The sequence below is a fragment of the Aplidium turbinatum genome, chromosome 11 (genome assembly GCF_918807975.1).
Source record: "Aplidium turbinatum chromosome 11, kaAplTurb1.1, whole genome shotgun sequence".
In the NCBI taxonomy this organism is placed as follows: Eukaryota; Metazoa; Chordata; class Ascidiacea; order Aplousobranchia; family Polyclinidae; genus Aplidium; species Aplidium turbinatum.
In genome coordinates, this window is record NC_137482.1 from 12,095,979 (window position 1) to 12,111,681 (window position 15,703).

Here is a 15,703-nt window from a genome sequence, read left to right on the forward strand (position 1 = left end):
TGCAAAAAAAACCTCTAAACCTGAATTCCTGAAAAGATATTAAATATTATAACCGTAATCCAATCTGCAGAAAAAACTCCAGAACTACTAAGGACAGCCTCCATCCGCCACGATAAAGTTTCAATCAATTTGTCCCAATGGAAACCAAGCAACTGATGGCAACATCTATGACATCACAAAGAAGCAAAATGCTTGTTATGATCGGCGCATCCTGTAGTAATCTGAACAGAATGAACAAAAATTGTTTTTAAACCTGTAAAAATTAAATGAGATTTACAACCTGTAAAAATGAAATGAAATTCAATTTTTTCAAAATTATAACCTGTAAAAATCCCAAGGAATTGTGATGATGTAACCTGTAGTGTCCTGAACAAATGAAATAAAATCTGTTTATAAACCTGTAAAAATTAAATGAGATTTATAGCCTGTAAAAATCAAATGAAATTTTAAAAACCTGTGAAAATCAAAAGGAATTTTCTATGACGACATTTGCCGACCAGTTCCGAACGCTTGTTCAAAAGGTGGCCACTATCAGCCTTCAGAATGGCCAGCTTTTCAGCCAAACATAGGCCACAATTGTTACGACCACCACCACTATAAGGCCGAGCACAGCTGTGGATGGACCAAGTTATTTTAGGATCAACACCCTTGTCCTTAAGGTCCCAAACTGCCTTAGATAGTTCGGTACTGTTTCGTTTAGACCTATCCATGAAGGTACATTTATGGTTGGAAAAACGTTTTTTAAAAGTAGTTTCACAACAACCAATGTAATTAAGAACCTTCGGGCTGTTATCAATGGTAGCTTTGTAAACAATGGCCTTCTGCAAGCATTGCCCATTCAAAGGACATTCTAGCCTCACCCTACAATTGCAACCAGGCTGCGATGGTATATTATCAGCCTGCAATATTGCTTTATTGTGGGAGGATATGACGCTTGCAACATTCGGAGTACAACTGTAGCTCAGCTTAATAGTATTACGGTTGAATATTTTGTGCAATCTATGATGGGGTGGAAAGTGTATGGAAACAAGTTTGAAAAATTCCTTACCAATATTGCTATCAACCTGCAAGCTGAAAGGAGGGTTAAACCATAAAATTTTCCGGCTCCTTTTCCTAGATGTTCGTAAGTTATTAGCAGGGTTGTAGCAAACTCTCTCCGCAAGAATGTCCTTTGAATGGGCAATGCTTGCAGAAGGCCATTGTTTACAAAGCTACCATTGATAACAGCCCGAAGGTTCTTAATTACATTGGTTGTTGTGAAACTACTTTTAAAAAACGTTTTTCCAACCATAAATGTACCTTCATGGATAGGTCTAAACGAAACAGTACCGAACTATCTAAGGCAGTTTGGGACCTTAAGGACAAGGGTGTTGATCCTAAAATAACTTGGTCCATCCACAGCTGTGCTCGGCCTTATAGTGGTGGTGGTCGTAACAATTGTGGCCTATGTTTGGCTGAAAAGCTGGCCATTCTGAAGGCTGATAGTGGCCACCTTTTGAACAAGCGTTCGGAACTGGTCGGCAAATGTCGTCATAGAAACAAATTTAAACTCAAGTACTTCAAAATAAAATAAATTCCTTTTGATTTTCACAGGTTTTTAAAATTTCATTTGATTTTTACAGGCTATAAATCTCATTTAATTTTTACAGGTTTATAAACAGATTTTATTTCATTTGTTCAGGACACTACAGGTTACATCATCACAATTCCTTGGGATTTTTACAGGTTATAATTTTGAAAAAATTGAATTTCATTTCATTTTTACAGGTTGTAAATCTCATTTAATTTTTACAGGTTTAAAAACAATTATTGTTCATTCTGTTCAGATTACTACAGGATGCGCCGATCATAACAAGCATTTTGCTTCTTTGTGATGTCATAGATGTTGCCATCAGTTGCTTGGTTTCCATTGGGACAAATTGATTGAAACCTTATCGTGGCGGATGGAGGCTGTCCTTAGTAGTTCTGGAGTTTTTTCTGCAGATTGGATTACGGTTATAATATTTAATATCTTTTCAGGAATTCAGGTTTAGAGGTTTTTTTTGCAGATTAAATTACAGTTGTAATATTTAATATCTCCTCAGGAAGTACAGGTTTAGAGATTTTTTTTTTTTTTTTTTTTTGGCAGATTAAATTACAGTTGTAATATTTAATATCTTTTCAGAATTATCGATTCTTTACTGTTTACATGTTTTTACAGACCTTCTGATGATCCGTTAGGTGAAACAATTTGTAAAGGCTTCAGATAGTAATAACTATATTTGATTTAATTTGCTCTGCTTTGCTTTTTTGCTTAGCATTGAGCACTTTTTTGTAGTATTGATAGTTTTCATTGTTGTAATATATATATGTATTTTATATAGGCAAGGCTAAAATTATACCAGTATGACCAACTGTTTATGACATCCAGATTGCTTAGAACAAAAATTTTCCGTTCATTTCATATAACTGTATAAAAAGACAGAGGCTATAGTTACAAGACTATGTAGCCTAGTAATTATAACCTACTGGCTATGATTCCTTTGTAAACATCACTCAAGCACTCAAGTCTTCAAATTGTATTTTTAGAAAATGTTTAGCCTTAATTGTACTTTAGGTTGCCACAATAACTTATTATCATAAAATTTCATTCTACATTTATATGCTGAATAAAATTTGTCTATGCTGTTTCCATTGTGACTACTGAGTAAGCTACAATAATAAAGTGTTAAATTGTTTCAAATTTTTTATTTAAAATGTATTGTATTATATAGGCCATAGGCGCCTAAGCCGTGGGGGCCAGGCCCCCACGCATATTTCTGCGTGGAAGCAACTTTTTATGCTGCATTGATACGCTGCATTGATACATAAAACAATAGATGAACTAGCGATCGGCAGCAAGAAAACATTTTTAAATGCAAACCGTAACAGCTTTGCAATAAATAATCACTAGAACGAGTGGCGATGCTACAATCCCACCCCAGACAAAAAAAATCTGTCATTTTCACATTGATTTAACGTCTGCAGATGTTATCTGCAGACAAATCAATGTAAAAACGACTGATTTTGCTGCCTGAGACATAGCAAAAATCTACTATTTTGCGTCGATTCAATGTCATCAAATGTTGAATGCACCCAAAAACAACATAATTTGCTACGTTGACGCAGCGTGCGTTTAGCTTAATGCGCTTGCAAACAGACTCGATGTCGCTTTCGAAAGTCGAAACCTCTGCAGAGAATTGTTGCGGCAGTGAATCGCTTGCTGTGAAAATGAACTTGAAGTCTCGGCCCGAGGTAACCACTAACCAACGTAACAAGGGCTAGTATAAACCGCATTGCGCACACTCAATCATTGGCATAATCACCGCAGTAACGGACTCACGCAAACTGCATGGCGCACACACAACCATTGCCATAGAAACCCGATCAAAGGCGGGAAATATGCGCATTTTTTGTTTCACCTGCAACACGAAAACGGGCGTATTACAGCCAATTGAAACTTGAAAGCTGGTCAATGATAAGTTGCGATATTGTAGTGAAAAGGGAGCAATGTCAAGTCGAAAACTTAATCAAACGTCTCTCCGTAACTATTTTTAAGGGCTGTTTACGGATGTCAGAAACTTTTAAATGTATTCAAGGTGACGTGCTGTTCGCTGTTGAATTGATGTAAACATGAATGATTTTACTTTCAACAGGTATATTTTCAAGCGTATGATCAAGTTAGTATTTTCATTCCATTTACAGTATATATACCTTTTAGTAAACCTTTTCGTCTCTTGTTTCATGCTAATAAATCTAGTTCGTTGCTAAACTTTATGTTGTGCTTAGCTTAAAGAGTCGCAGTCCATCAATCGCGAGCCAACGCAGACGCATAGCATGTGTTTTGGTCGAGTTTTGTTGATAATAATTAACGGTAGGTCGAACGTAGCGATAACTCCGAGTGTGGCAATAAAAGCAATCCTAGTGTGATGACATACTGTAATTACGTCATCCATCTGCGTGACATTTCGCTGAATTTACGTTGCTGCTGATGAAACACGCTTTTGCCCCCACGGCCAAAAAATAGTTAGGCGCCTATGATATAGGCTATATATAATTTAAAAAATTTTCTAGAGGAATTTGTGAACACCAAAAGGGATGCAGTCAGCCCACCATCTACGTTTGCTGAAAGAAATTCCAGGCGATCCACACAACTGTTTTCTCAAATCAAATTTTGTTTCAGTGTCAGACTAGTTACTTTCAGCACTAATTTAGGCAATTGAGTCATTTTTTGCTGTTAACGATGTTAATTTTACACAAAACTTTTTATTAATTTCACAGGCTAGGCTATAATTATATTTAATTTTTTTGTGTTGTCATTTTCTTTTGTTTGTGTGTTTTGTGTATGCAAAAGCTTACATTTTGCAGATATGTATCCTACGGTTGAGCATATGATGCCATGCTCGAGTGCCATAACTTGTAAAGTAGCTAATGATAACCGGATGCAACCTAATTCGTACCATGAACAATTCGTACCGTCAGTTCGTACCTTGAAAAGATCGAGAGAAAATATTAAACAAGCCGAAGTCGCTGATTGCAGTTTCCGCAAACATTTTAAAATTTTTCGCAAACAAAGAAAAACTCTTCAGATCATTACCAGAAATTTTTAAATGTTTGCGGAAACTCCGATCAACCCTAACCCTTTTAAAATGTTTGTGGAAACTCCGATCAACCCTAACCTTTTTAAAATGTTTGTGGAAACTGCAATCAGCGACTTCGGCAAACTCTTAGGATCATTACCGGAAATTTTAAAATGTTTGCAGAAACTGCGATGCGACTTCAGCTTTGTTTTATTTTTTTCTCTCAATCTTTTCAGTTTGTTTGCGGAAACACCCTAACCCTTTTAAAATGTTTGCGGAAACTACGATCAACCTTAACTCTTTTAAAATGTTTGCGGAAACTGCGATCAGCGACTTCAGCAAACTCTTAGGATCATTACCAGAAATTTTAAAATGTTTGCGGAAAAACGAAAACTGTGATCAGCGAATTCGGCTTTGTTCTATTTTTTTCTCTCGATCTTTTCAGTTTGTTTGTTTGCGAAAACACCCTAACCCTTTTAAAATGTTTGCGGAAACTACGATCAACCCTAATCCTCCTTTTAAAATGTTTACAGAAACTGCGATCAGCGACTTCGGCAAACTCTTAGGATCATTACTGGAAATTATAAAATGTTTACGGAAAAACGGAAACTGCGATCAGCAATGTTCTATTTTTTTCTCTCGATCTTTTCAGTTTGTTTGTTTGCGGATACCGATACAATTCAATACCAACAGTAGGGTGCGGCTGGTGCCCCTTGTATGGATGTTTCACCCTTACTTTTTTTTGGTGGGGAGGTTAGGGGTATAAAACAATCTGTTAAAATTTCAGGAAAAATAAACAATGTTTAGGGGTAGCAGGTCACCTTCAAACTTTTGAACCCCCTCGCTCGCCCCGATAATCACGATTTTACAGTATCTACAGTTATACTTGGGCTAGAGAGTTGATTTATAGCTCAAAATGACCAGAAACCTCATATTTATATTAGTCTTTCTAACATTATACTGTATAGGTCTATTTCCGTTAGAAAAAGAGATATATATTGCCAAAAATGGTGTTTTAGGGTTTTTATAGTTAGGAGTTCCAGCACTACCACATAAGTCATCACAAAAGTCAGGAGAATTAATTTCAAAAGCTACCATTGAACATTTCAAGGAATGGAATTGCACTGAGTGTGTTGGAGGGATGGTGTTTGACACAACGGCTTCTAATACCGGTAGTATTATATAGAATAGAAAATTCAGTCAGGCATTTATAATCAGAATTCAGTAAAATACAGTTCAATAAAGGCTAACTCAATACAGTAATATCTATACAATTGCAGAAGGCAGACCAGATTAATAAGATTATTATGAATTATTCTTGTAAGGCTATATTTTATGAGTAGTAAGTAACAATAAAATATGAAACAGTATGCATATTATAACAGAAATATAAATAGATGTACAGTAACAAATGCAGTATCTAAGAGAAATATTATTTCTTAGCAAGTTCAGCAACTAGGCATATAGATTATATGATTTCAGGATCTCAAACGGCAGCATGTGTATCTATTCAAAAGAAGTTGAATCGAAAATTACTGTGGTTTGCATGCAGACACCATATAGGCGAAGTTGTACTAACGCATTCATGGAATAGTTTAAACATGGAAGTTTCTAAAAGTCCTAATATCATGGTATTTAAAAGGTAAGTACAGAGTCAGATATCTTTTTGTTAAAAAACTTGATCACTGTGTTAGGGCTGAAAGATGATGATGATAAGATTACCTATACGAGTCAGTCCGGTATAGATTTGCAAAAGTTTGGACAGATTTGCAGTCTTTGTTACATACAGTAGTTGTGTTCCATTTAGTGATTTTTCAGTTATGATACTAAATTTTATTTAACTAAATTAAAAAACTAAATTGAAACTAAATTAAATTTTTATTTTTCTAAATTTTTGGAAATGGTTTGGTACGGTACTGTATACAAATTTTATTTACCAAAGGGAATGCATGATACATTATTTACCAGATTCAAAGAAAACTATGATTCTTGGACCCATGGAGATGTTGATGATTTGGATATTCCAATCACACCAACTCATCTCCAGGATCGAAGGCATAGCATTATTGATCTATGTAACAATGCATTGACACAATCGTTTGTACGTGGTGATTATAAAGAATTGGTGCATTTGACGCTGGTTTATCTTCGTGATAGTGAGATGTCAAGAACTTTGCATTTCGTAAACCAGGTGCCATGCATAAAGCACGTTGGATGTCGAAGTTGTTGTATTGCTTGAAGATGGACTTAATGAGTTCTAAAATTGTGACGGAATTGCCCAAAGCAAAAGTGGTTACACCACTGCAACAGACCAAAATCCACCAATTTGTCCAGTTTATAGTTTATTGTTACATTCCATGGTGGTTGACAACCACTGATCCTGCCACTGCATCTAAGAATGATCTTGGTTTAATTAACTCGTTATTGCATTATGTTCGTATTGACCAAACGCTTGCTACTTCTGGCCTCAGAGGCTTTGCAAACCATCTTTGGTATTTCACAGAAGAACTGGTGCCATTGGCTCTTCAGTCAACATGTCCCTCCCGAAGAGAAGCTGAAAATGGCTGATTGTTTGCTCTCGGTAAGATCCACAACTGCTTCCAACCGATATGGAACAGGTTTTGGCAGACCGTGTTTTCCCAGAATGCCTACTGAAGAATCCATGGATTTGATACAATTTTTTGGAAGTGGTTTGTGGATGTTTTTCGAGGCATTAAAGATTGGGCATACCTTCCTCTTGCGACCAATTAAAGAATGGTCAGAAGATGAGCAGTACAAAAAAGCTAACACTATTGTACAAAGTCTTCATGTGGTCAACGATGCCGCCGAGAGAGGGGTAAGGCTATGCCATGATTTTTTGGGGGCAGCAGAGAGAGAAGGTCGTCATCAAGATATCCTGCAAGTGGTTGAGAAGCCAGACATCAGCACCAAATCAAAGAAAGAAAAATCTGAAATCAGCATCGTGGTTTCTAGCATTATAAATTAATGCAATACTACCTTACTGCTTTACCTTGCAATGTGTTGAATGTTTGTTTCTGTTGAAATTAAATATGCAAATTACAATAGTTAGCAATTATTTTAAAAGTAGGTATTAGTTACACACTTACACGGTTATAGAACAAGTTTTTTAAATAAATTTTATGTATATTATATACCATTATTCTTGTCGTACAAGAGAAAAATAGTTTTTTCTCATTATCTTTATTTCTCAAGGATATAGACCTATACAGTAGAATTCGCCTATAACGGCTTCGTTTATAACGTCAATTCGCCTATTACGTCACAATTCGCTCGGTCCCGGCAGAATTCCTATCTTTTATATACATTGTAGTTCGGCTACAACAGCATCCCTATAACGTCAATTCGCATGTAACAGCACCCTTTATTGGTCCCCAGACGTCTTTTGTTCGTTTATAAAATAACGTCACTTTAAGCCATCACCTTCACCACGAACGGTCAGTCTTTTAATCCAGTTAGCGCTGCTGCTTGCAAAATGTCTTTCCTTTATTTCGCTACGTCGTTCTCAGCAGGGATTTTAACTGAATTAACTTTTTTCCCGCGTGAAAAACTATCACGTGTAAAAAGCAGCTCTACAGGTGACCTTTAAACAACCCAAAGCAACAGTTGTACAATGTACGTGCAGTAGCCTACTGTATAAACTAATTAACTTTTTTTTCCCCGCGTGAAAAACTATCACGTGTAAAAAACAGCTCTACAGCTGTGTCAAATCCGTGTCAAAACCAAAACAGCTCAAGATCAATGCCTTTTTTGCTAATAAACAATGAACTTTTCTACTACTGTATGTAACGAGCTGTATTGCGCAAATTTCCTGTATTATATCTTTTGCTGTAGGTTATTTTTTTAAAACAATTTCTTTGTTTATAATACTATATTTTCTGCGTGCCCTTTGTCAGTTTGGTGGTACATAGTAACCCTGATTGGATTATACACCTCTTTCTTTAATCAAAAAACGTTGTGGAATAGTTTGCGGTAGTTCGTCTATAACGTCAATTCGGCTATAACGTCAGTTTTTGCAAATCCCCTAGAGGTGCCGTTATAGGCAAATTCTACTGTATAATGTTAGAAAGACTAATATAAATATGAGGTTTTTGAGCTATAAATCAACTCTCTAGCCCAAGTATAACTGTAGAGTGTAGATACTGTAAAATCGTGATTATCGGGGCGAGCGAGGGGGTTCAAAAGTTTGGGGGTGACCTGCTACCCCTAAACATTGTTTATTTTTCCTGAAATTTGAACAGATTGTTTTATACCCCTAACCTCCCCACCAAAAAAAAGTAAGGGTCAATCAATTCCAGTTTTGAAAATCATGGGGCACCAGCCGCACCCTAACCAACAGTTTACGGGAATTCGATTCTCCAAATCCGATTCTCCAAATCCGATACTCTAACCCTTTTAAAATTTTTGCGGAAACTCCGATCAACCCTAATCCTCCTTTTAAAATGTTTACGGAAACTGCGATCAGCGACTGCGGCAAACTCTTAGGATCATTACCGGAAATTATAAAATGTTTGCGAAAAAACGGAAACTGCAATCAGCGATGTTCTACTTTTTTCTCTCAATCTTTTCAATTTGTTTGTTTGCGGATACCGATACAATTCAATACCAACAGTTTACGGAAATTCGATTCTCCGCATCCGATACTCTAACCCTTTTAAAATGTTTGCGGAAACTGCGATCAGCGACTTCGGCTTTTTTTAATTTTTTCTCTTGATCTTTTCATGGTACGAACTGACGGTATGAATAGTTCATGGTACGAATTGGTTGCACCCGATGAAGGCACTGTAGCAGGGATATCTAAAGAAGGGGGTACAAAGGTTTAGAACGATTGCTGATTCTCATGACACTAGAAGGGCAGTAGTTGGTATCGCGTTAAACATGCGGTTCTTTTTAAAATTGCAGAAAGTTTTGTAGTGCAGCTGGTACACTCAGCTACACAAGGCAGTTAGCAAGTGTTATGTAGAACATATATATTTAAAGAATACTTGTTTGAAAAGACAGTTGAAAGGTTACCAGTTAGCTGTTTTTTTGACAAAACCATTACAGTTGGCTAGGTGTAAAGCAAGTATACGAGTAGTTGAATTAACAAGCAATTATGAGCATTCATTGAATATCCATACCTGATGGGAAGGGTGCAACCTAGTTTGTACCCTGAACAGTTCGTACCCTGAAAAGATTGAGAGAAAAAATTAAAAAAAGCCGAAGTCACTGATTGCAGTTTAATAGCACAAAGCCGAAGTCGTTGATCGGAGTTTTCGCAAACAACTCGAGGGTTAGGGTTAGCGGAAACTGCTGAAAAATATTTGCGGAAACTGCGGTCAGCGAGGGAGCATAGATTACTCGATGGTTAGAGTTAAGGTAAGCGAAAACTGCGGAAAAATGTGTGCGGAAACTGCGATCAGCGAGGGTTAGAGCATAGATTACTCTATGGTTAGCGGGTCATTCCATGTCAATTCAACCAGGGCAGTTAACCCAAAGTCTCAGATTTGGCTAAAATTAAGCTGAAAAGAATAATTATGTAATTCTGAGCAAAATAAAGTTTGTTTTAGCAAAATCGGACTAGAGGTCGCAGAGTTATAGCATTTCAAAAAAGAACACTTTTTGTGCTCATTCAACCATGACATGTATTGATTTTGACACCTGTGACATTGAAACAGTCATAACTTTGCTTAGGTGGGAAGATAAGACTTGAAACCAAGTTCTATAAACAGATTATTGATTGATCTTCACTTTTAGCTAACTTTCATATATTTCTGTTAGAGGTCAAAGGTCAAATATGGCAACAAAAATCATCAACTTTTTGAAATCAGTCAAGCGTAACAGAAGTTTGGAGTCGAATAACTCAAATCTAGTTAAACGAATTTTTTTGAGTAAGGTATCATATGAAAGCTCTGTTCATGTAGAATCTATTTAAACTAGTGTCATAAGTGATATTAACTGATATCATGTTCATAAGAGGGTAACAACAGAAACAAACAAAATTGTTGAAATAATCATCGTTTTGCATTTGTTCAGTGTGCTACTTTTTTTGAGCAACACAAGTAAGTGTTTGTAATGTGTTAATGTTTGAGTGTTTAACTGTTTAAGTATCACAGCTTGTTAAAATAGCACGATTTTCACCAGTACGTATGCTGCTATGTATTTTGACATTATGAGTATGATTGAAGAAATCCAGTTTTGTAGCATTGGAATCCTTAAGAGTAAAGAAATACAGAGTCACAAACTTACAATTGTCAGGTCCAAAGCGCTAATATTATTTGCATCACTTATCAATCATACAGAAGAAGATAAAACGAAACTTTTATACAGAGCTGATTTAGTGGAAGAAAAAGATGAAGTTCTAACTGTCTGTGCACACCACAAAGCCCTGATAATTGACAGATATGAAGTCCTGCAAAAGAATTGTTGTAACCCTTTTAAAACGCACAAAAAATATATCAAACAAAATTTACAAGTGATCAGTGTAAAATTTGCTTTAGAATTGCAAGAAAAAGAATTTGCAGTAATTCCTGGAAAAAAAGTTTGTGGAAACTGTAAAACAAGATTGAACAAAGACAAGATTGAACAAACTTTAAGTTCTCCTTCAGATGCTGACTTAACAGGGCAGAGTACTGACAGTGAAGAAAGTACTGCTGCTGCTGATTTATTGAATAGTCAGCTAAATACAAGTTGATTAGGCAGTCTCCAATGAAGCTGCACAGTGTCCCTTCAAGGAGCCGATCTTGTTATGGAAAGCGTAAACTTGTTTCAATTAACAACGAAATGACAAAAAGAGCAGCAATTGCCCTGAAAGTGCCCCTGCATGATCTTACAAGAAAGAAGAAATCGGAAGATTATGAAAGCAAACGTAAGGCTAGAGACCTTGACATTTTAATGGAAAAGATAAAAGCTGTGGATTGTTTCACTGTGCTTCCTAATTCCATCACAGGCAGATTTACCATGACTGGTAACAAAAAAAGACCATTCAGCACAAACACCAAAATCTTCTTCATGTTTACACAAATTTTGCTATTTTTGCACTGAGATGCACAACCGTCTGTAAAATATTCAACTTTGTTGATAGATCCCAACTTGTTCTTCAGAAAATAGATTGTTTTTTTTTTTGGATTTCATACACCATCATGCTTATATCATGATTTAAATCATTAGAAAGAAAGCATAAACTGCAGTGTTGCAGATCACCATTTGTACTGTAATAGCATACCACTGGATGCACAGTACAGTTACTGTGTGTCCAGTAATAGCCTTGAGCTTCATCTTGCACATGAAAAGCATAATTTTTTCTGAAATCCATCAGGCATAAAACAATGCCTGAAAAAATTTGATTGTTGCCTGGCAATAAAAGAGTGTGGAAGAAGTTTTATGAGTTTGGCCATGAGCAAGTTAAGGTATTCATTGACAGGGAGCGTTTGATGAATCATTTCTGTTCTGTCTCTAGTTATCCACTGAGTAAAGTTAATATTTTCACTAGTGTCATCAAATTTACTTTCTAGGTAATCTGCAACAACACTATCTCCTGGACAATTTGCACATCGTTGTAACATACAGTGTTTGTTATTTACATCACATACCATCATAGAAATGAAATCTTGGTAACTTTCCTCAATTTGTGTAGATTTTAACATTAAAATGACATTTTGATGGATTGTACATACACACACAGCATGAGTACCAGCAGATCCACCGAGGACACACCGTTTCGGCCTTAATGTTGCAAATGTAGAAAATCCAACCTTAATATCTGGATATTTCTCTTTAAGTGATAGGTAAAGTTCCTTCAATCAATGTACACAAAATCAGCCTTTTTTGTTCATAAATATTAGGAGCAATGCTGACTTTGTCACGAGCACTAGCCATGATTCTTGTATTTTCATTATCACAATAAAAATCAATCGTAATCTTATTTAATTCTGTACTCAAAGTTTTTCCTTTTCTTGCTGGTGGCTTGCTGCAAATTCCATGTGTTGTTGCTAATGATCTAGCAGCCCTGACCATATAATGAGTTACATGGAAGTATTCCACAACAGTATTCTATGACCATGAGTCTGGAACAAGTGTTAATAACTGTATCTTTTCTGAACGTGTTGTTTCTTCTTTGCTTTTTTTTTTTTTATCTTTTCCATTAAAATGTCAAGGTCTCTAGCCTTACGTTTGCCAGGGTATGGGATGGAATGGAAGACGTTTTTTCCATCTTCCATCCTGAGATTTTCCTCCATTCCATCTTAGAAATCTTCCATTCCATTTTCCATTCCATTTCAAATATCTCTTCCATCTTCACATTGTGTGATCTCCGCTTTGAATATGCCACAAATAAACCTAAAAACCATAGGCTAAATTTAAGCAAAGAATTTAACAGCAGTATTTTCCTAAGGATTACGTACCGTTTGAATTATTGTTTGATCGTACCGTTCGAATTATTTCAGCAAGCAACGTTATATTTTGCATGTCTTGATAAAGCGTTACAAAGTTAATGATGGAATTGGGATGGAATGATGGAATTGGGATGGAATGATGGAAGATTGTCTTCCATCCCATCATCAAGATCTTCCATTCCTTTCCATCCTTGACATTTTCCATCTTCCATCCTAAAATCTGTCTTCCATCCCATTCCCTGACGTTTGCTTTCATAATCTTCCGATTTCTTCTCTCTTGTAACTTCATGCAGGGGCACTTTCAGGGCAATTGCTGCTCTTTTTGTCATTTCGTTGTTAATTGAAACAAGTTTACGCTTTCCATAACAAGATCGGCTCCTTGAAGGGACACTGTGCAGCTTCATTGGAGACTGTCCAATTTCAGATAAATTTGTATTTAGCTGACTATTCAATAAATCAGCAGCAGCAGTACTTTCTTCACTGTCAGTACTCTGCCCTGTTAAGTCAGCATCTGAAGGAGAACTTAAAGTTTGTTCAATCTTGTCTTTGTTCAATCTTGTTTTACAGTTTCCACAAACTTTTTTTCCAGGAATTACTGCAAATTCTTTTTCTTGCAATTCTAAAGCAAATTTTACACTGATCACTTGTAAATTTTGTTTGATATATTTTTTGTGCGTTTTAAAAGGGTTACAACAATTCTTTTGCAGGACTTCATATCTGTCAATTATCAGGGCTTTGTGGTGTGCACAGACAGTTAGAACTTTATCTTTTTCTTCCACTAAATCAGCTCTGTATAAAAGTTTCGTTTTATCTTCTTCTGTATGATAAGTGATGCAAATAATATTAGCGCTTTGGACCTGACAATTGTAATTGTTTGTTACACTGTATTTCTTTGCTCTTAAGGATTCCAATGCTACAAAACTGGATTTCTTCAATCATACTCATAATGTTAAAATACTTAACAGCATACCTACTGGTGAAAATCGTGCTATTTTAACAAGCTGTGATACTTAAACACTCAAACATTAACACATTACAAACAGGAGGTAACCTAGTAAATAGTCACCAGAAGAACGCAAATTACTTTTATTATCAAATGCCTGGTGAACAGTCTCTCTCTGTTTTTACATTACAAACACTTACTTGTGTTGCTCAAAAAAAGTAGCACACTGAACAAATGCAAAACGATGATTATTTCAACAATTTTGTTTGTTTCTGTTGTTACCTTCTTATGAACATGATATCCAGGCCTCGAAACAACTTTTTTTTTCCGGCGGCCAAACGTGTCCGACCGAAGCAAGCTGTTCGGCGGCCAATCACAAGCACATGGCGGCCATCGGAACGTCGACACGCATCAACATACAGTCTTCAAAATTAGCACATTTTTACGTCGGCAAAAACGTTGCCGAGGCCAAATGAAAAAAGTTGAAATTGCCTCGGCAATTGCTGTGAACGTTTATTACGAAACAATTGTACCAAAACGAGAAGCGAAAAATATACTAGAGTAGTCTATCACGACACTGTTTGATTTGTTGTGATGTAATAATACCAAAAGTAGCGATAAAGCGAGCAACAAGATACGCACGTCGCACGCTGTTACAGTAATTCACGTTAAATAACTTACAGGCGGAAAAGTAAGTTAATTTTGGGTTGATTCAACGTTCGAGTCAGCACAGATCGATTTAATTTTCCCGGCGGGTTATACTGCGTAACAACAATGCCCAATAAGAAATTTACGTTTGTTTTACATTAAATCGACATCTAGTAACGTTGAATTATCATAAAATAACGTTAATTGCTCAACCAGGTACCGGTAACAAATTAATAGCTCCCTGCGAGAAGATTGCCTCGATTTACGTATACACTGACATAATTTCGGCACAATTGCGACACTGCGAACAACACAAAGTCTGTTTGATAAAGAACTAGCTGTCAGAATCGGAATCATCAGATGCTGTATCGGAGCACGAGGTTGTCACGTCATCACTGGAATCAGACGTTTTCGCCTTTCGCCACAAAGCGTCCACGTTTTGCGGCTTTCGGGCTTTGATACCAATGCACACGCCTCTTTCTTTTTCATAGAGCTCCATCAGGGTGTTGACTAAGGAACAAATCTATGGCTGTGCCATAACGACTGGGAGGAATGTCTAACCCTAACCTTACAAGCGCTCGTGTGGCCTCGACATTTTTATTGCCGACGCTAATTTCGAAGACTGAATATATCGCATCAACAAAGTGTATTGTGATGTCACTTGCATCCTGCGGATGTCAGACATCAGCTGCATTGTCAATCAATAATGTTAACAATTCAAGCATAGACAGTGTGTATTGTGATTTATCGGGTGCTTTGACTGCTTTCTAATCCTTTGTGATTATAAGTGGCAAAGTACTTTATTCACAAGGCCGCTTGCGTAAAATTTTCTCGGAACTTTATGGCGGACAAATGCGGCCGACGGAAGGGCAAGACCGGCGGACAAAATGGCGGTTTTTGTAGGTTAATCGCGGCCATGGCCGCGATGGCCGCCTTCAGTTTCGAGGCCTGATATCAGTTAATATCATTTATGACACTAGTTTAAATAGATTCTACATGAACAGAGCTTTCATATGATACCTTACTCAAAAAAATTCGTTTAACTAGATTTGAGTTATTCGACTCCAAACTTCTGTTATGCTTGACTGATTTCAAAAAGTTGATGATTTTTGTTGCCATATTTG

General features: G+C 36.5%; 1 pseudogene; it reads right to left on the reverse strand.

The window, feature by feature from the left end:
• Window positions 1-11,449: 11,449 nt before the first annotated feature.
• LOC145780212 (uncharacterized) lies at window positions 11,450-13,927 on the reverse strand (annotated as a pseudogene).
• Window positions 13,928-15,703: the final 1,776 nt, after the last annotated feature.